The 22,407-nt window shown below is 37.0% G+C and overlaps 1 long non-coding RNA gene across 4 annotated transcripts in view; it reads right to left on the reverse strand.

Moving 5' to 3' along the window:
* The window catches only part of LOC134758943 (uncharacterized), a 201,861-nt gene that overhangs the window by 91,953 nt on the left and 87,501 nt on the right, over positions 1-22,407 (reverse strand). Inside the window, exon 3 of one of the 4 annotated variants that reach the window (XR_010134744.1) lies at positions 8,169-8,577. The exons of 2 other annotated variants lie outside the window; for them this stretch is intronic. This is a non-coding gene — a long non-coding RNA (uncharacterized lncRNA). Of the gene's footprint in view, positions 1-6,233; positions 8,578-22,407 lie in introns of all 4 variants that reach the window. One more of the 4 variants, XR_010134746.1, reaches the window with a different exon arrangement.

Consider the following 22,407-nt stretch of genomic DNA (forward strand, 5'->3'; position numbering starts at 1 on the left):
AACTGACCTAAAGATAACAAGATAGTAACAAGAATATAAAATAGATGGATGAAATAGAAAATAACTATATCTATAATATTAAATGTAAATTGAGTAAATAATCCAATTAAGACCTAGAATATCAGAATCAAACTATATGATGATGAGTGCATCTTAAATAGAAAGACACAGAAAAGTTGAAAGTAAAATGTAAAAGGTATATCATGAAAGTAGTACTCACCAAAAAATATTTGGCTTAGCTATATTGACATTAGAAAAAGTAGATTCTTATGACAATTTGTATTAGTAGCTAAAGGGATTTACATTTCAAAATGATAAAAAGGTCAGTCTCCTAGGAACATAAATCCCAAATCTTTATCCACCAATAGTGTAATTATTAAATACATACAGTAAAAAACTATTAAATACATACAGAAAAAATTGATATAGCTAAACATTTTAATAGAAAAATCTAAAACTAAAAATTCAGTAGAAAAATTATACAACTAAACATTTTAATAGAAAAATCTGCAATCATAATAAAAGACCTTAACACATCTCTTGAGAAGTTATTTTTAAAAAGTAAACAAAAATTCTCAAAGGATAGAGAAAATCTTAGAAACACAATTAACCAACTTGACTGAATAAATATATGTAGACTGTTTCACCCAACAACGATAGAATTCACATTATTTTAATTGCAGATGAAACATTTTAAAAATTAATAAGATCCTGGGTCATATAGTAAATATTGACGTATTTCAAAGCCTTGAATAATTTTTAGTTTTTCTAACTGGAATAAATTTATGTTAAAACTTAGTAACTGAAAGATAATTAGGACATTTCCAACCCTTGGAAACTAAACACTTTTAAATCCAGGAATCAAAAAATAAATTATAATGGAGATTACAGACCAAGCACCATGGCTCACGCCTGTGCTTTGGGAAGTCGAGGTGACAGGATCACTTGAGGCCAGGAGTTTGAGACTAGCCTGAGCAACATAGCAAAATCCTATCTGTACACACAGAAAAAGTTAGGTGAGTGTGGTGGTGCATGTCTATAGTTCTAGCTACTCATGAGTCTTAGGTAGGAGGATTGCATGAGCCCAAGAGTTAGAGGCTGCAATGAGCTGATTATGCCACTGCACACCTGCCTGGGAATGGAGTGAGACCCGGTCTCTCTTAAAAAAAAAAAAAAGAAAGAAAAAGAAAAAGAAAATATTTTTAATTAAATGATAGTTGAGATATTATATATGAAAATTAATGGTATTCAGCTAAAGCAGTGTTTAGATACAAATTTAAAGTCTAGGATCTATTTATTAGAAAAAAATAAGAGCTAAAAGAGGACAATCTAAGCTTCCTTTTCAAGACACACAAAATACAGCAAAACAAACTGAAGACTAGCAGAAGGAAATAATAAAGATGAGACAATAAATCAATAATATAAAACACAAACAAATAGTGGAGGAAATAAAGGTTTTTTATGGGCAACGATTTTGGCCGATTAATGATGCTCACACATTCTTTGACACTCCTCTTATGGAGAGGTGCAGTTTGTGTCTCCTGTCCTTAAATCTGGTGAGCTCTGTTGACTATTTTGAATAATTAAATATGGCAGACATGTGCCATTCTCTCTGGATCTAGGCTTTAAGAAACTGTCAGTTTCCACTCCCTGTCTCTAGGAACCTGCACTTACAGCCCTGAGATATCATGTCAGACATCTGATTTACATGTAAGTGTTTCAGACGACTATTTCAACTAATTCCTGCCTGCCAGTTATCCCTGCCAAGATGTCTGGCATATGAGTGAAGTTGATATGGATCCTTCCAGCTGGAGCAAACCAGCTGGCAGCTGAATAGCACCAACTGATCTCAGTCAGTACCTCAAGAGAGTAGAAGAATCATCCAGCTGAGCCCTGCCCCAATTCCTACCCACCAAATCATAAGATATAAAAAGTTTGTTATTCTAAATTGAAAGGTTTTAGATTATTTGTTATGCAGCAATAGATAGCCAGAACAAATATATATAACTAAATTTGACAATTTTCAATTTTATGTTGTTTTAAATGTTCTATTATGAAGTAATTTTAGATTTCCAAAAAAAGTTATAAGAATTTTAAAAAATATTTCCATATTCATATAGATTTTTCAAATGATATTTTTCCACATTTGATTTCTCTATCTACCCATCAACTGTCCATTTTTGAGTATTTGAGAGTAAGTAGCTGACATTACTCATTACCACTAATTACCTCACATACCTCAGGGTATATTTCTTTAAAACAAAGATATTCCCTCATATAACTGCAGGGCACTTTTTGAAATCAAGAGAGCATCATTGATTTAGTACTGTTATCTATATATAGTACTATACATAGGCCTTGTTCAGATGACACCATTTGCCCTAATCAAGTACTTTATAGTAAAAGGTGATCCTTTTGCAATCAGTTGTGTCTCCTGAGTCTCTTAATCTGGGACAGTTCCAGTCTTCGTCTTTTATAACATGATAACTCTCAAGAATACAGTCAACTTATGTTTTTAATTAATGATTCTTGATGTTTATCTAGTGTTTCCTCATGAATAATTCAGGTTATGTCTCAAAAAAGAAACAATACTACAGAAGTAACGTACTATTCCCAGTGTGTCATATCAGAAGGCACTTAATGTTGTCTTATGCTATTATTGATAATGTTAACTTTAATCACTTGGTAAAGGTGGTGTCTGCAAAGTTTATCCACTTTCAGGTTGCTATTTTTCACTTTGTAACTAATAGATACCTTGCGATAGGATACTTTGAGGCCAGCTAGGTAAATGTCTTATTTCTCATTAAACGTCCCCTCACTAGTTTTGGCAAATGTTTTTATGTCACTTCAAAATTCCTATGTAGAAATCCTAACTCCCAATATGATGGTATTAGAAGATAGGGCATTTGTTAGGTGATTAGGTCATGAGAGTGGAGACCTCATGAATGGAATTAGTACCCTTATAACAGAGACTCTGGAGCACTCCCTTGCCCCTTGAGGACACATAAGACATTTGAGGACACAATGAGATATCCATCTATGAACCCAGGAGCAGGCCCTCAGAAAATGCTGAATTTGCCTGCAGCTTGATCTTGGCCTTCTCAGCCTCAAAAACTGCAAGAAATAAATTTCTGTTCTTAGAGTCCACCTAGTTTATGGTATTTTGTTATAGCAGCCTGAACAAACTGAGACAATTGGTGATTTTTGTCTCACTCCTTTATCATTTTGATGGTTGCCAAATGATGATTTTCCAATTGTATCATTCTTTATACATCTAATACTACATTGTACTATAAGAAAGAACATTTCTTCATAATTGGTTGATTACTTAATTAATATTTGCATGGACTCAGGTACTCCTATTTAATGGGTTGTGATTTCTTATGGTCATTATATTGATGCTCAAATTGTTCCAGATTTAACTAGTGGGAGCCCTTTCAAAATACCTCTTAGGATTTTGTAACGTGTCCTCATTATTATTTAAGTATGTCTTTACCTTCTTGCATTACAAGATGTTTCATTCACAGGCTTTGAAGTTCGTAGCACAGAACTTCTTGCCCTTTGATGTTACCCATTTATGATACCCTATGTCTGACATTTTGTCTCTACACAGACACCAGAATGCTTACTTGACTTTATCACCACCAGATTCTTGAGCCTCTTCTATGATTCCAGGACCCCTGATTGGATGTGCTCTATTTCCTCTATTTTTAAACCTGTCAGATATTATCTTTGCTTTCCTTAACTTACCACTCTATAACATGGGGTATGATCCTGTACCCCGTGTGCCTTTGATAAGTATTGGTGGACTGATGGTCATGCACAGAAAAGCTTGCTGCACTATAACCCTCTGGAAGAACAGCAAGCTAAAAAATATGACGTAACTTCTACAGTTTTTTAGCATCACAAGAACATACAGGGCACATTATTTTGAATGAGGACACTCAGACCATTAAATGTCAACGTAGCCTAATTGTTAACGGGACACATGTAGTGAGAAAAATGTGTTTGTACTTGTTGAACAGAAGACGAATGTAGCCAAAAGTATTTAATATTGAAATACAGCTTAATCAGTGCTTTAAACAATTAAGCCATATAATTTATTAAAGCATGGCTCTGAGTTTAAGTATCAACACTCTTCCTCTCCCATTCTGTTCATCCTTTGGAAGCCTACCTTCCTATCCCCATTTTGTTTAGTCACCTTTGGCTTGAAGTTGACCAGAATTCAGTGGCTAGTGGCTTCTATCTTATGGCAAGAGAAGGAAAAGAGATGAGAAGTAAAAGACAAAATAATCGAGAAAATATTTAAAGGATTTGAAGCAAAACATCTGAGGATATAGATACTGTTTAGCAAATCTGAATATATTGCAACATTATTGCAAGGAAGGAGAGATATGTTAGGGAATTTCAACACTAAAGATGGTCTACTTTTAGCAGACACATAAAGATAATTTCATTTGAATTTTTAAATTTCCTTTGGCATACAATATGTTCTCTGCTAAGAGAAAATACCTTTCATATGTCATTCTAGGCATTCTTCAACACAAAGCAGGACAACATGTATTTTAAGGTAAAGAGTACAGACACTGGAATCAGTAAGAGTTGCTGTTTCCATTCATTAGTTTTGAGACCTTGAGCAAGACTATGAATGTCAGTTTCCTCATGTTAAAACAGGGACGATAATACTTATTTTGTTATGTGCTGTAAAGCAGAGGTCCCCAACCCCCGGGGCCATGGACTGGTACAGGTCTGTGGCCTGCTGGGAACTGGGCCACACAGCAGGAGGTGAGTGAAGCTTCATCTGTATTTACAGCCACTCCTCATCACTCGCATTACCACCTGAGCTCTATCGCCTGTCACATCAGCAGCATTAGGTTCTCACAGGAGCACAAACCCTATTGTGAACTGCTCATGTGAAGGATCTAGCTTATGTTCTCCTTGTGAGAATCTAATGCCTGATGATCTGTCCCCATCTCCCATCGCCCCCAGATGGGAGCATCTAGTTGCAAGAAAACAAGTTCAGGGCTCCCACTGAATCTACATTATGATGAGCTGTATAATTTTTTTTTTTTGAGAGAGAGTCTCACTCTGTCGCCTAGGCTGGAGTGCAATGGCATAATCTCTGCTCACTGCAACTTCCATTTCCCAGGTTCAAGCAACTCTCCTTCCCCAGCCTCCCAAGCAGCTGGGATTACAGGCGCCTGCCACCATGCTGGGCTAATTTTTAGTATTTTTAGTAGAGATGGGTTTTGCCATGTTGGCCAGGCTGATCTTGAACTCCTGACCTCAGGTGATCCACCTGGCTTGGCCTCCCAAAGGTGAGCTGTATAATTATTTTATTATATATCATGATGTAATAATAATGTAAATAAAGCGCACAATAGATGTAATGCATTTGAATCATCCCAAAACCACCCCACCACCCAGTCCGTGGAAAAATTGTCTTCCACAAAACCAGTCCCTGGTGCCAAAAAGGTTAGGGACAGCTATTGTAAGGGATAGAGTCCTTATGTGTATAAATCTTTGAGTAGTGTACCTACAACACAGTAGGTGCTTAACAAATGTTGCTACTACACAAGCAGATCCCAGAATTCCATGCTGGCAAAATCCTCTGAAGGTGTTTATAAAACAAAATAAGACAAGCATGTCTCCAGGACTTTTCTTGGAGATTTTGATTCACTCATTCTGGGAATAGAACTGATAATATCTTCATTTCTTTTTTAAAGTACTTTGGGAGGCTGAGGTGTGTGGATCACAAGGTCAGGAGTTCAAGACCAGCCTGGCCAAGATGGTGAAACCTCGTCTCTACTAAGAATACAAAAAATTAGCCAGGCATGGTGGCTGGCGCCTGTAATCCCAGCTACTCGGGAGGCTGAGGCAGAGAGTTGCTTGAACCCAGGAGGTGGAGGTTGCAGTGAACTGAGATGGCGCCACTGCACCTCAGCCTGGGCGACAGAGCGAGACTCCATCTCAAAAAAAAAAAAAAGAACTTCTTTTAGTGAATACCTTAGATGATTCTTACCAACAGTGAAAATAGGCAAACCCGTAACAGAGCACTCATACAGCATAAGCCTGATAGAAATGGAGGTTGCCAGAACTAATGAGACTAATACCCATATGATCATAATGCCAATGATCTATTTCTAAGCCATACTTTCTCTAAGCTCCTATCCCCTTTTTATCTCACTGTCCAATTTACATGTTGTACATGCCTTTGAAACTGGAATACTCACATTGAACTTGGCCTTTCTCTTCATCCTCCACCTCCCAAAGAAGAAAGTCGCTTCTTCTCATTATTTCCATTTTCAGGTAGAAGCACAACCATCTTTCCATTAAAAAAATGGAGATGAAGGGAGGGCATCTTCATTCCTTCTTTTTCTCTTCCTAACTGGTCCCTTATCCCCAGTCTTGCTAATATCTTAATACCAGAGTAATCCTTGTAAAATACAGAGCTAGCCATGTTTGGAAATCTACAGTGCCCTCCTATAATCTTCAGAATAAAATGCAAACTTCTCAAGGAAGCATTTGAGGCTTTATGATCTGACCGTTGCCTCTCTTTCTTCAGGCTCACCTCCTACATTATTCTTTCCTTACCCTTCTTCCAAGCTAGACCACATTACTTGCTGCTCCCCACAGGTGCAGCCTCATATCTACTTGACTTTGCAGTTGTTGGTGACTATGGTCTATTTGTGTTCTCCTAAAATTTATATGTTGAGATCCTCGTTCTCCAGGTGATGATATCAGGAGGTGGGGCCTCTGGTAGGTGATTAGATCATAAGTGCAGAGCCCTTGTGCATGGTATTAGTGCCTTTATAAAAGATGGCCCAGAAAGTTGCTTTGTTCCTTACATCATCCCATGAAGCAACAAGAAGGCTCATGAGAAACAGGCCCTCAAAAGATACTAAATCAGCCAGCACCTTAATCTTGAACATTCCAGGATCTAGAGATATGAGAAATAAATTTCTGTTGTTTATAAGCCATCCAGTCTAGGGTATTTTTGTTACAGCAGCCAGAATAGACAGACACTGGCCTTTTTTCTGCAATTTTCTCTATTGCAGTTGCTACATTTTACCCAACCTAGCAAAGTCTTCCATCATTAGTCTCCTAAATAGCTCCAAAGTATCCTTCCAGACCAAGAACAAGCATTGCATCCTCATGTCTGTTCACCCTTCTCATATGATGTTTCTCTTTTCCCATAGCTCTGACCATGCTATATTCTAACCATCAGTTTTCTAATTTATCTTCTTCTAAACCGGGAGAAACTTGAGGTGAAGAACTATCTTAATTATCTTTATTTTCTCAATTACTTGAAAAATCTCTGGTATATGGAAGGTATTCACTAAATGCTTGTTGAATGAACAATGACAGCAATAAATATTTCTTATCTATCCACTCAAAATTCACACTAACAGTTAAATTAGGTGTAGTGACATTAAACAATTACTAATATTTCACTCTAACTATAATACATAGATTTATCCTAATTTCAGGCACATTCTGAGGATATTCCTAAGTGTAAGTGATTAAAAATAAAGAATGCTTCTTCAAGATTCTACAAGAAAAATCTAGATTATTCTCATTTGTAATCCACATAAATTCTGGAAATTAGAAGTGGTAATGTTTCAGAGATGATTCCTAACTCTATCTCAGCAGATGTAGAGAGGACAGCCAGGATTTCATCTGCCCCACTTAGTGCACTTTTACTTCATGGATCTTCCGATCACAAGTGACAACTTACACTTAATTATTTCTTCCTGTCACTAATATGAAGAGACAGACTCCTGTCAGTCGAAACCGGCTTAGGGGAAATGATTCAGAAAGAAAAAAAAAATCACAACTTTTTACGTAAGTGTCCAAGCAGTGTACTCTTACTGATTTTTTACTAGTGAACAAAATTTCTAATTGGTATAGTCACTACTTTTGTAGGTAATGGGAAGAATATGTAGACCTTGGTGATTTGCACGTCAATTCCTTGAGGAAAATATCTCAGGAAAATGCAAAAGAGGTGGCAAATTTACAATGTGTTTCTTGAAGTCATTTAAGCCTTTTCCTCCAATTGGAATGAAATTTATACCCTGGAAGCAAATAGGAGTTTCACTCTAACAGAAATCATTATAGCAAGGAATTTGGCGCAACAAAGGTCTTTTGATTTTTTCAAGGAGGCTTACCTCCTAATACAACTTCATGACACATCATCCTACTGTGTCCAGAATTGGTGGGTTCTTGGACTCACTGACTTCAAGAATGAAGCTGCCGACCCTCGCGGTATTACAGTTCTTAAAGATGGTGTGTCCGGAGTTTGTTCCTTATGATGTTCGGACGTCTTCAGAGTTTCTTCCTTCTGGTGGGTTCATGGTCTCGCTGGCTTCAGGAGTGAAGCTGCAGGCCTTCGCAGTGAATGTTACAGCTCTTAAAGCAGCGCGCATCTGGAGTTGTTCGTTCCTCCCATCCGGATTTGTTCGTTCCTCCCATCCGGAGTTGTTCATTCCTCCCGGTGGGTTCGTGGTCTCGCTGGCCTCAGGATTGAAGCTGCAGACCTTCACGGTGAATGTTACAGCTCATAAAGGCAGTGTGGACCTAAAGAGGGAGCAGCAGCAAGACTTACTGCAAAGAACAAAAGAACAAAGCCGCCACACTGTGGAGAAAGACCCGAGTGCGTTGCCACTGCCGGCTCCGGCAGCCAGCTTTTATTCCCTTATCTGGCCCCACCCACATTCTGCTGATTGGTCCATTTTACAGAGAGCTGATTGGTCTGTTTTACAGAGAACTGATTGGTCCGTTTTGGCAGGGTGCTGATTGGTGTGTTTATAATCCCTGAGCTAGACACAAAAGTTCTCCAAGTCCCCACTAGATTAGCTCAACACAGAGCACTGATTGGTGCATTCACAAACCTTGAGCTAGACACAGAGTGCTGATTGGTGCATTTGACAAACCTTGAGCTAGACACAAAGTGCTGATTGGTGTATTTACAATCCTTTAGCTAGACATAAAAGTTCTCCAAGTCCCCATCTGACTCAGGAGCCCAGCTGGCTTCGCCTAGTGGATACCCTGCTGGGGCTGCCGGTGGAGCTGTCCACCAGTCCAGGACCACATGCCTGCACACCTCAGCCCTCGGGCGGTTGATGGGACTGGGCGCCTTGGAGCAGGGGGCGGCACCTGTCAGGGAGGCTCGGGCTGTGTGGGAGCCCATGGGGTGGGGGGAACGAGGGGGGTGGCTCGGGCATGGCAGGCTGCAGGTCCTGAGCCCTACCCCACAGGGAGATGGCTGAGGCCCAGTGAGAATTCAAGTGCAGCACAGTCAGGCCAGCAGTACTAGGGGACCCAGTACACCCTCTGGAGCTGCTGGCACGGGTGCTAAGCCCCTCACTGCCTGGGGCCAGCGGCACCGGCTGGCTGCTCCAAGTGTGGGGTCTGCGAAGCCCACGCCCACACAGAACTCATGCACAGCCCTGGTTCCTGCCTGTGCCTCTCCCTCCACACCTCCCTGCAAGCAGAGGGAGCTGGCTCCGGCCTCAGCCAGCCCAGAGAGGGGCTCCCACAGTGCAGCATCAGGCTGAAGGGCTCCTCAAGCGAGGCCAGAGTGGGCGCTGAGGACGAGGAGACGCAGAGAGTGAGAGAGGGCTGCCAGCATGCTGTCACCTCTCACTACTGTTGCTTGAATCCATTCTATAGATAAGTTTTTTATTAGGCTTTCCTTCAACAGAATGTTTCCTATATGACAGCAGTGATATCATCTGTCTTGTTTACTTGCATACTAATAATACAACAGTACTAAGTATTATATCCATACACAAACACTTTGTTTGGAAAGTTCAAGTTATGATAGTTAATGGTATGGATAAAGAACAATTAGGACATTTGTTAGGTATCCTCTGTGTAATTTTCCAAGTAAATTTAATAGCTTAAATATCAATGTAACATACCATGAATTAATAATGGACTAGGAGTGAACATTAATGATGAACATTTACATTGCACCATATGTACTTTTCAGTTTTATATCAGATTAGTAAGATTAAACAACATTTCCTTCATCTACCTCTTATTAAGACAAAACACTTTATTAGTAATTTTATTTTCTTTGGCTTTCTACCTAGAAGTGCTAGATTATATGGTAATTCCATTTTTAATTTTTTGAGAAACTTCCATATGTTTTCATATAATGACTGTAACAATTTACATTTCCATCAACAATGTATATGGGTTCCCTTTTCTTCACATTCTTACCTCAATAACACTTGTTACCACTTGTCTTTTGATAATAGCCATCTTAATAAGTGCGAGATGATATTTTGCTGTGGTTTTGATTTGCATTTCTCTGATGATCAGTAATGTCGAGTACTTTTTTTACACATGTTGGCCATTTTTGTGTTTTATTTGGAAAAATATCTATTCAGGACCTTTGCTCATGTGTAAATCAAGTTATTTAGGAATTTTTTGGGTTTTCTTTTGCTATTCATTTGTATGAGTTTCTTATATATATTGGATCTTAGCCTCTTATCAGATATATGGTTTGCAAATATTTTCTCCCATTCTGTGGGTTGCCTTTTTATTGTTGATTGTTTTCTCTATTGTACAGAAACTTTCTAGTTTTATGTAGTTCCACTTTCTTATTTTTGCTTGTATTGCTTGAACTTTTGGTGTCATATATAATGTTATACAGTTTTTCCCCTGTTTCATTCTAGGAGTTTTATAGTTTTAGTTCTTATGTTTAAATCTTTAATTTATTTTGAGTTTTGTGTATATATCCAAAGAAAATGAAATTACTGTCTCAAAGAGGTATCTACATTTTTCACCATAACCAAGACATAGAATCAATCTAAGTGTCTGTCGATGGATGAATAAAGAAATTATGATATATATACACAATGAATTATCAGTCAGCCTTTAAAAAGAAGGAAAGCCTGTCACTTTAAACAACGTAAATTAACCTGGAGGACATTATGTTAAATGAAACAAGCCAGACAAAGAAAGATGGTTCATGATCTTGCTTATGTGTGGAAACTATAAAAGAAAAAATCAAATACAAAGAGACAGAATAGAATAGTGGTTGGGGGTCAGGGGGGCAGAGGGACAGGTTGGGGGAAATGGGGAGATGTTGGTCAAAGGGTACAAACTTTCAATTATAAGATGAAAAAGTTCTGGTGACAGCATGATGCCTATCATTAATAATAATGTATATTTGAAATTTGCTAAGAGAATACATCTTAAGTATTCCCACCATAAAAAAAGGTAACTATGTGAAGTGATTGATATGTTAATTAGCTTGATGGTGCTAATCATTTCAGAATGTATACATGTATCAAAACATCACATTGTATACCTTATGTATACAATTTTTATTTGCCAATTACACCTTATTAAAGCCAAAGAGAAAAAGCTTGATTTAGACCTACTCAGTTTTGCTTCTTGATGAAAAAAAAGATTAATATTTGTTCCTCCCTGCTGTGACTAGTCAACACAGCTTGCAGTTTAAAAACTAAAAAATACACTTACATAATAGAGCTATCAAATTATAAGAATTTTTTTTTACTAATTCACAAATACATTTATAATGAATAGAATGAATGGCTTAAGACCTTTTCTCCCCCACATTAGTAGATGGGCTTTAACATTTCTACAGGAGGCTTGGATTTCCAATTTTTCCATGCTCATTAGACCATAATGGTCCCTTATCACTGCTGGCATTGTCAGAGATTGGACAGAAGTTCAGCAAAGCTGCGCATTAATTAGGCAAAGGTGTCAGTGTCCTCCTCACAGCTCTGCATACACAGCTGTGGCAATACTGCCAGCTCTCCCAAGAAAGCGGAATAGCAGGAGTTAGACATTTTGTATCATTTACATTTAAAACAAGGAAGTGGGAATTGTTAACATTTTCAAAAGCTTTTAAGATTCTGTGAGATAGTCATTCATTTTTCCCCATGTTTTAGTTTATCCATAATCATTTTCATCAGCAGGATAAAGTGGGGGTTACCATACTGTGAATTCCCCATGTCAAGGTATTCTTTGCTTCAGAATTAAGGCTTTTGTATTTGTATATTCACAGAGGAAAACCAAAATTTAAGTTTTTATTATAGTCAAAGACTGAAGAGCACTTTTTAGTCAGGACTTTCTCAATTGCAAAGAATATAAACCAAACTCAAAGTAGATTCAGGAGAAAAGGGGAAATGTTGGTTGACATGATACAATTATAAAGAGGGCAACAATGAAATCGCCCTGGGGAATAACTTGAGGCAGAGATTTTCATATTTCAGAACTTGTGTTCTCATCCTCTTTCTCACCCCCTCTCTTACTCCCTATCATCCTTCTTTTGTTTTCAGTTTTAAACCGGTGTACTCCAGACTTGTCCTCCAAGACCTCCAGATTTATCTTAAGTAGCTTCACAGCCATAGAAGAAAGAAGCTTCTCTCCCAACTCCAATTGGGAACTATTCAAAGGAAAAAGAAAAATAAACCGCAAAAGAACAGGGATGATCTCTGACTAAAGCAGCCTTAGTCCAGAGCAAATATTGACAAATACAAAAATAAATGTTCAGATCATGTTTCTATTCTGAGGAATAATCTTTGTTAGTTTAAAATCCTATGTGATACAAGTCACCCTAAAGAAAATCATTGATTTCAAAATATACGGAAAGAGACACTTTTCTTAAAGAAACTATCGTTCTCAGCAAACTATCGCCAAGGACAAAAAACCAAACACCACATGTTCTCACTCATAGGTGGGAATTGAACAATGAGAACACTTGGACACAGGAAGGGGAACATCACACAATGGGGCCTGTTGTGGGGTGGGGGGAGGGGGGAGGGATAGCATTAGGAGATATACCTAATGTAAATGATGAGTTAATGGGTGCAGCACACCAACATGGCACATGTATACATATGTAACAAACCTGCACATTGTGCACATGTACCCTAGAACTTAAAGTATAATTTAAAAAAATTAAAAAAAAAAGCTCTGCCTCCCAGGTTCACACCATTCACACCATTCTCCTGCCTCAGCAAAAAAAAAAAAAAAAAAAAAAAAAAAAAGCTAATTACTTCACGAAGGAACAACATATTTTTCTTTTAAAAATAGAACAGATTAATAAAGAGATAATAAAATGTAAAATAATTCCTCTAGTTGAATTCCCTTGAAGTTGGAAAAACTGCCCCTTTTCCCTTTCTTGCCACACAAATTCATTAATCATTGTAATTTTATTGAGAAGCATTAACAGGTTATGAGGTTCTAGAGGCCCAAAAATATAAAGTCTTAATATGAATCACAAGCAGACTTAATACAGAAATAAAATCAGAGAGAACTCCAAGTGGCAGAAAAATTCTGACGGATTCTGAATTTTCTCATTCCAGATTCTGTACTAAGCCCCTGGCATAATGTACTCAGGGCAGAAATAGAACTGGTCAGATAGTTGCCTAATGACTCTTTCTAGTTTTCATTTTGTCACCATTAAAAAACATCTCCTGAGACTTGGAACTATTTTTACTTAGTCAAATTTAATTTTCTCAAGTTCCCTTCCACAAAGAGCCTACATATCAAGAGAAGTAATAAAAATAATTAGTGTACGTTTCTCTGTTAATTGATGTTTACAGCTGGGATCAAGGAGGAGTCTATCCATATCCTATTTTGTGTATCAAAGGAGACAAAAAGATTCCTGGACTATAAACACCAGAACCACTCTGAGTTCATCTTTCCAGTGTGCTGCTGCAGCATAAGAAGGGCTAAAACTTGGAAGCAGACTGAAAGATACTGTAATAGTGGTCTCTTAAACATTTTTTTTTTTAAAGAAGAAAGATATCGTGGGTTTTGCTTTTGCTTTTTTCTATGAAAGCCCAGGCCAGGGCAATGTTCAAGTGTCAAGGCACAGGGACGGCTATGTCTAGCAAAATTTCCTATGAGCCCTCAGGTAACACTGACCTTTTCTGCCCTAATCCAGGATTTAAGGAGACTGGGTTATTAGATTGGTCCCAGTAACTTCACCAATAACATTTAGTGAAGGCCTGTTATGTGGCAGATATAAGAAAGAGATTATGCCATCCTATGTTTCAAAAAGTTTAATTTCTTAATGAGTGAGGTAGGCAAAGAAGAAGCCAAACTAAAACAACACAACAATGTGTGATAAAGTAATAAAAGTATGCACAAGGTGCACTAGGGGCACAGCTGAGGAAATCAATTCTATTTGTGGTAAAGTGAGAGATCAGAAATAACTTACAGAAGTTACATTTGAGCCAAATCTAAAGATGAGTAGGCATTTACCAGGAGACCAGAGGAAAGCATTCAGGCTGAGCAAGCAGTGTCAGCAAAAATGTGAAATGTTAAGGTTCATTAGGGAAGCTGTAAGCATTTCTTGACGGCTGGCAGCATATACGTATATGGGGTAAGGGTGAAGATCCATAAGGTCTAATACCATGTCAAGAATCCTGGATTTTTCTCCTATGGAAAAAGTAAGCTTATAAAGATTTGGATTTTCTTGAAGATCACTTGAAAGCAGTTCGGAGGATTAATTGGGAATGACAAGACTTGAAGCAGGGAGATGGGTTAGGGGCAATTGTAATAGTCTAGGTGTGATACGGAGGTAGCCTAGACTGTGTGGAGGTAAAGGGATGGGTGGTTAGGCCTGTTTACCTGAGAATATTGTATAATTGTCAATGTGATAGAATTGTCTGCTGTCTTGTTATACTTTCCATTTATTTGACTATAGTTAGGGCATTTGTATTGTGATTTTTTCTCGTATTCTGTGTAGCATTTCTTCTTTTGAGGCAGTATGTGGCAGAGATTGCCAGCTGTCCCCTATATCTGCTTTCTTTCTTTCGTTAATAATAAACCCGCACATTTTATGGGTCATTGGGATAAAGACATATTCTATCCTTCCTGGCAGCTGGAGTGCTTCTGAGACTACTTTCTGGCTAATGGCATGTGAGCAGTACTAATGTGTGCAATACCTGGGTTGTGCCCATAAAGAGAAAGTAGGAGGGGTGCCTTCTACTTTTCTTCTCCTCTTCTTGCTTGCTGGAATAAGAATATGATGGCAGAAACTGGAGGAGCCGTTTAGTCACAAAGAGGAACATACATGTTAAGAATCACAGCATCACAAGCTAGAAGGAGCTTGGTGCTCATCACCACCCCATGGAGCTGCCATATCAGCCCTTAAATGCTCATGCTAGACTGCTACAAGAGAGAGACATTGATTTCTATATTGTTTAAGTCACTGCTGTTTGAGCAACTGTTATAACAATCACACTTTTATCTTTACATGTATAAGCACTAGCATTTTTATTTTTAATTGATAAGAATTATGTTATGTTTATATAATTTAATAGGTGTAAAAATAATTTTTGTTATGAATGTGTAAAGTTTTTCTCTCAGTTTCTCTCTTCCATTTTGCATTTTTAACTTTTTGGAGCAGTAAACACTCAAAAATCATCTCTTCTGGAAACCAACGTAATTTTCCTTCTTAAATGACTCTTTTTCTCGTGTCTCTTTTCATTATTAAATATATTAATTTCTGAAAGTCCTGTTCTTACATACATTCTTTTTAAAAAAATCTCCTTGAGTCTTTACTTCCCAAATTTCAAAAATTGTTCTTGTTCAAACAAATGTGAATCTCAAATACAGCTTTCTAGTCTCTGTCACTTTCTAGAGCTCTAAACGGCTGTCAGCTTGCCATCTCTGCCACAATGTACTGCTGACATTTTGTGTAATACTTCCAATATCATATTCATTGTCCTTTCCCCAGATCACATCCTTCTTCTTACATCCCAGTTTTTTGTTAATGGTACCAACATTCTCTAAGTAACCCAGACTTAAAACCCTGCAGTCACCTCACCTTCTTCCTTTATTCCTTACACCTAGCCAGTTGTCAAATGCTGTACATTCTATCTCTGGAGGATGTCTCTACTCTTATTGTCTACTGCTAATACCCTAATTCAAGCTCTGAAATAGGTTAGGCCCTTGAGTACGTAACTGATCATTTTTTGCAACTTCCTTAGCTTCCCTCAAGTCTTAAGGTTTGGCAAACTTTTTCTGTAAATAGTCAGAAAGTAAATATTTTAGGCTTGAGGCTACATGATCTCTGTTATAGCTACTTGACTCTGTCACTGTAGCAAGAAAACAGTCAAGGACAATATTTAAATAAATGGGTGTGGTAGCATTCCAACAAAACTTTGTGTACAAAGAAAGGCAGCAAGCTATGTTGGTTCAGAAGCCATAGTTTGCCAACTCTTGTTCTAGACCATGGTATATATAAGTTAACAAGAGGACAATTTTCTGGCTCTCAAGTATCTTCTAATTTAGACAAGTAGGAAGGGAGGAAAAATACAAAAAAGCAGTAAATATATGAGCAAGATTAACAACCAATTCATTGCTGTAGTAAATATTATGAAGCCAATTAAATGATATGATAGCAAAGGACTAAAAATTATCTTTAGGATTCAATGGTCAGGGAAAGATTCTCTGTTAAAGTGATATTTGCGTTGCAGCCTGAAAAAATATGCAAAACATGAGAGAAACACTTCCAAGCAGAGGTAGAAGCATGTCAAAGGCCCTATATTGTAAAGGAGATTTATTTATTTAAGGAAATGACTAGCAGGAGAAGGAGTAGGACAGGTTGCTGGGGAGGACCTCATGGAGGTCTTCTATGCAGGCTATCATAAGGATTTGGGGTGCTATTCTACATCCAATAGAAAACAACTAGAAGGTTTTAAGGAGGAAAGTAAGAATCAATGGTTAACTTTAGAATGAATTATAGAAGGGTGAGACAGGTAGGTGATCAACCAATTAGGATGATATTATTGTAGTAATTCAATAAGAAAATGACTGTTTGAAGTGCATCTGTCACTAATATGGTTGCAATGGACATGAGGGAGCAGACTCAGAACATATTTTCTTGGAAAAACTAATAGAACCTGGTTCTATTAATTCGGTTGCAGAAGGTAAGGGAAGAAGGGAAGGATGACTTCTCTGTTTTTGACTTGAGTAATGGAGCAGTGATGATTACTGAGATGGAAAAGCATCTTACTAGTCATGAAATACCTATGATTTGTCCTCTTTTTTCTTTAAAACTTTGAGCGTTACCTTTATTCCTTTCTGTTTTAAAGCACTAATGTTACAAGCAGTTATAACAAGTCTGTGAATAATTAATGTATAATTATATAAATAATCACAATGTATTGAATTGAAAACAGTATGTCCTTTAAAATAATATTAAAATTGACTACTTTTTTTTCTTTGCAATAGTGGCATACTATCCACTAGTTAGGAAAATAAAATCACGCAAATCCTGCACTTTGATAAAGCCTTTAACTCATTCCTTTACTAAACAAGTAACACACAAAAATATACTCCCTGCAACACTAGGCTAAGCAAGGATTCAGCATATGTGGTAGCCCTATCTTCAGATGTGAAAGGCCTGGGTTAAGTTTGGATTAGGTAGGTTGCAAATAAAGAAGGCATCAACAATATATTGCAGGTGATATTAGAATGTTTCCCCTGGGATCATCTTAGTATTATAGTTAACAATTTCATAATGCAGTTGAAATGGCAGGCACTAGAATTGTTTGGCAGTCACTAACATTTCAGAACACCCAAACAGCATTTAAAATGACAATGATAAATTGTGATGTGAATTTTGAAAAGGGTAAGAACAAAATCAACAAACCTAGAGACCACTAATATTGGTATTGACTGGGAAGGACATACATATACATTGCAGTATAATAGATATCAGAGTTATAAAGACAAATAAATGAAGACCTCTGACTAAGGAATTTATAATCTAATTCAGTTTGGCTATAACATAAGACTCATAAAGGAAAAGAGTGAGGAATAGTTTTTGAAGGACAGGTTAGGGACAGATTTGCAGAGGGTCTTAAAAAGCAAGACAGTAAGTTTGGTCTTCATTCATGGGGTAATGGGGACTCTGTAAAGAGTTTTGGAGAAGAGAATAACAAGATGGTAATTGTTCTTTAGGAAGATTGATTGGGTAGTTCTGTGAATCGGACAGCAAGAAGACACTGAAGTTGAGAAACAAATTAAGATGTTAATTCCATTTACTATTACAATGTCTTCAAATAAATACATGAATGCATTATTAATGTCTTCTTTTATAAAAGAAAAATATTTTTTGAAGATCTTGAAGTCAGCTATGAAATGTGTTAAAATAATAACAGGAATATTCTTGTACTGTCTGAAATTTATTGTGGGTTATTTATAGATTAGTGCTGACTTGCTAAGCACTTAATCTATCAGATCACTGGCATTTTTCAGCCCTTACTGCGTGTCAGGCACTGTCCTATAAGCTTGACAACTTATCACAGATACTTACCTGGACCCTATGGGGAAGGAGTTTTCACCACGTTTCCACTCAGAAGGATATTCAGGCCAATTATATAACCAGTCTAAGTTCGCCCAGCTAAGGACTCAAACCCAGTTCTGTTTCACTTCAGAGCCTGTGGCTCTGCTCTTAAACCTTTCACCATCAGATTTCATTGAAATGGTAATTTGTTCTCCAGCTATTTTTCGTGTTGAAAAATAGCTTTTTTTGTACTGTGTCACTAATAGCTCTGGGAACATCAAGTCGAATATTTTAGTTATTGTTATTTTGTTTGTTGATTTCTTCAAGTTTAATCTTAAAAGTAAAATTGACTTTTTCCTCATGAGATTGTGAAATTATAACACACAAGGAAAGAATGACATGGGGTTGAAGAAATGTATTTGAAACCATATCAGTGCCTGTCAATTTATATAAATAGATCCTGCAAGTCCCTGTGACATTAAATAGTGGTTGGATTACATGGCTGGGTTCTTGAGGAGATTACCTCTGCCTTCTGCAGAGTATGAAGGCTATATTTAGAACTAGTGTTGATTTCACTGTTTGGAGTATTGTCTTTAAAAAAATAAAATTGTATACTGTGAAAACATTTTCTAGGTGGAATTTAAGGGGAATCATGTATAGTGAAAACCCAAAATAGTCAGTGAAAGTCTTCTATGAATACAGGTGGACTATCCTCTCTTATAACTATGTTGAATGTATCAAATCATCACTGGAATTGCTCTGAAAGAAAGAGCATAATGCTAGGGGTTGTGGATGACTTAAAGCTTTCATGCTCCTTTTCTCTTTTAGGGAGTATCCTCTAAAGCATGCTATACACAAGAAAAATAATCACGCACATTTCCTAAATTCTAGGTAAGCTAGAACTCTCCCAAAGCAGGGCTTCTCTGGTAAGTTAGAAGCAGAAGCTTCTTCCTCCCTACTTTCTGCTTATGGAACACTTAAGTCTTTCAAACAGACTCTAAATCTCCTTACCTAATCAGTTTCATGGAGTGAGGGTTACCTTACATTTCCAACCACAGGCAGAGACACTAGAACAAAGAGGACTTGTGTGGGCAGCCTTGCCTCTGTGGCAAATATTTTCATGCATGCATTCTATAAGGAGGATAAAATGTAAGAAAAATGGTGTTACAAAAAATAATATAAATCCTTTCAGTAGACAATGAGATGAAAGGAGGAAACACTCCCATATGGCTGCATTAAGGCCCAGGAATACTGCCCCCTTGGAAAGGACTGCCACAGGTTATCACCAATTACATTATTAGCCCTCCTTTGGTGAAAAGTTAGTAAGAGAATGAATATAAGATTGAAATAAATCTCTTCGGTACTTCCCTGAATGTGAAAAAAGGTATAAGCATCCAATTTCATTATAGCAGAAAGTGATTTTAAATTTATATATGTTTATATTTTTATAAGACCAAAGTATGAACAAAAGGGAATAAATACTTCTGTTACACAACTATATCCAATGAAGTTGTGGTGAGAGTTGTCCTGAAAATTAGCACTAGAGTTACAAACACATTTAAAATATATTATGTCTATATAACTATATTTTACCTTCTTAAGTAGTAAGAAGTAAAACAAATATTAGGAAAAATGTAAGTAAAAGGGTAATTATTGCATTTAAACATAAAAAAACACAACAAACTTTTTCTACGAAAATGTATAATTTACAGTCAAAAAAAGTTGTGAGACACAAAGAATTAATTAAAAGAAAAGTTAGTCACCAATATAGCTAGTGATAGTAATTATTCATTGGACATGCAATGCCAACCCCTTGGTTAAGGCCTTTACTTATCTCCATTAATCCTTGAGAATTATATGCCATAGCAGTCTTAGTGCAGTATTCTTATTTTACAATGGAAAAAGTAGAGGCTCAGAAAAGTTAAATAACTTGGCCAAAGGCACACAGACATAAATGTAGGAACTGGGGCTGATGGGTGTCAATTTCCACATTAATATCTGCTAGTCTGACTATTTAACACATTTATCAGACTCAAAGTTTCACCAAAAGGTGTAAAGGTGAAAAGTGGCTGTGAAAATTAGTTCTGAAGAATCTTTAATAAGAGAAAAGACAAGCACTCCATTGGTTAGCTTAAAATTATTTTCTAAGAAAGTTTCCTGGGAGAAAGACTCCCTTGAATTCTCTTTCACTGCATAAATTTGAGGAAAGTTCACGTTTGAAAGTCTAATGTAAAATTTTAACCACCACAGTTCAGTTTTGAGTAATTTCTGCATATATTATAACAGTCACAATGATACAAAACAGGAAGAAAAACGTAATGTCAAAGCTGTTATTTCTAGGATTTCAGAGATTAGTTTCTGGATGAATATAATATGCTTGAGCCAATAATGCTCCAAGCAAAACAAATTAAATTTCATTAGGTCTTTCCAGGCCTCAGGACAAGTGAAAATTCTGTGTGATACTTGTCTCATGCAATATCATGCTTCATGGACCAGCACCATAAAAAGCAAAGGATATTTGGATTGTCTATTTTATCAGAGCTTTGGGTATAAAATTTTGATCTGGATGATTACAGACAAAGTACACACCCCAGAGAGGGTGCTGATCTATGCACAGAAGCTATATATTTCTCCTAAGTGAATGTAGGTTATCTCAACTTTCTGAATGACTGAACTTTCAAGGCAATCATCATCACTAGCTCTTAAAATGCTACTGACACAGTCCTAACTCTTATAGTAGAAAATATGACCAACACTCTGGTAATTTCCACCAGTTCTGCCCAGTTGAAGAACCATGCTCTTGTTTCCAATTGCTTGTTAGGAAACGTCAGTTATTTTATTACAGAATATTTAAAAGGCAATAGTAGTTGTAGTGGTAACAACAGTAGTTTTAAATAACTAAAGCCACTCTATGACAACTAAGGAAAGAATTATGTAGTTTGACAAGTCATTTTAAGCATAATTGAATGCATATCTAACTGCAGCATATAGTGATAAATTCATCCATTCCACTCAGTGAATGGTGGTAAAATAAATCATGGTAACAAGACAAGTATAATTCCTGCCTTCATGGAACTTATAATAAGGGGGGGGGGCAGAAAATAAGCTAGTAAAAAATGAACATATTAATTAATCAATAATTACAAATTGCAATAAGTGATATGATAGAAAGAAGGTGATGTGATAGAAAGCGAAGAACTGAATTTTGCTACTCTTGACAATATGGGCAGAAGCCTTTCTGACGAAGTAGCAGTTTAGCTTGCTACAAGCCTGGAGAAGAGCATTTCCAGGCACATAGAGCAGAGAATTGAAAAGGTTCTAAGGCATGTAAGAGTTTTCCTTGCTCAGGGAACAGAATAGAAGTCATTGTGTTTGGGAGTGGGAATGATGACATTGGACCTGCAGCAGGAGCTGGATATTGCATGGGATGTAAGGCAAGGTAACCTCAATTTTCATATTATTAGACAAGATTTCATTCTACATGCAATGGAAGACATTGGCAGTTTTGAAGGAAATTGTGAATTTGATTGACATTTTTAAGTTCAGCCTGACTGGCAAGTGAAGAATTGAGCTGAAAACACGAAAAGTTACGACAGGAGTCTAGCCAAGAGATAATGCCAAGAGATAATGTTTGAATCAGAATAATGGCAAAGATGACACAGAAAAGATGATAGATCCAAAACATGTTTTTAGCAGAACTGATAGACTCTAGTGAACATTAGATGGAGAAGGTAAGGGAAAGGAAATGACTCCTAAAGTTTTGGTTTGAGAAACCGGGTGATCACGGCACCATTTATACGAATGGAGAAGGTTAAGCGAGGCATAAAATTTGAGTTCTGTTTTGAATATTTCAGTTTCTGATATCTGTTGGATAGCCACATAAAATGTCAAGTAAGTACTTAGACATACAAATCTTGAGACTGGAGAACATCTAAGCACTACACTAAACATGAGAAAAACACTCTGCAAAAAGACCCTGCATCATTTGCTCGTAAGTGATCTCGTGAATGATGAATTCCTCCACTTATGCTCTAGGACATCACCTTGAAGAGAGAAGCAAGAAGAGAAAACGGCCACTCCAGAAACTGAGCTATTCCTAGAAAGTCTAACATTATGTT

Source organism: Gorilla gorilla, chromosome 6 (genome assembly GCF_029281585.2).
Source record: "Gorilla gorilla gorilla isolate KB3781 chromosome 6, NHGRI_mGorGor1-v2.1_pri, whole genome shotgun sequence".
NCBI lineage: Eukaryota > Metazoa > Chordata > Mammalia > Primates > Hominidae > Gorilla > Gorilla gorilla.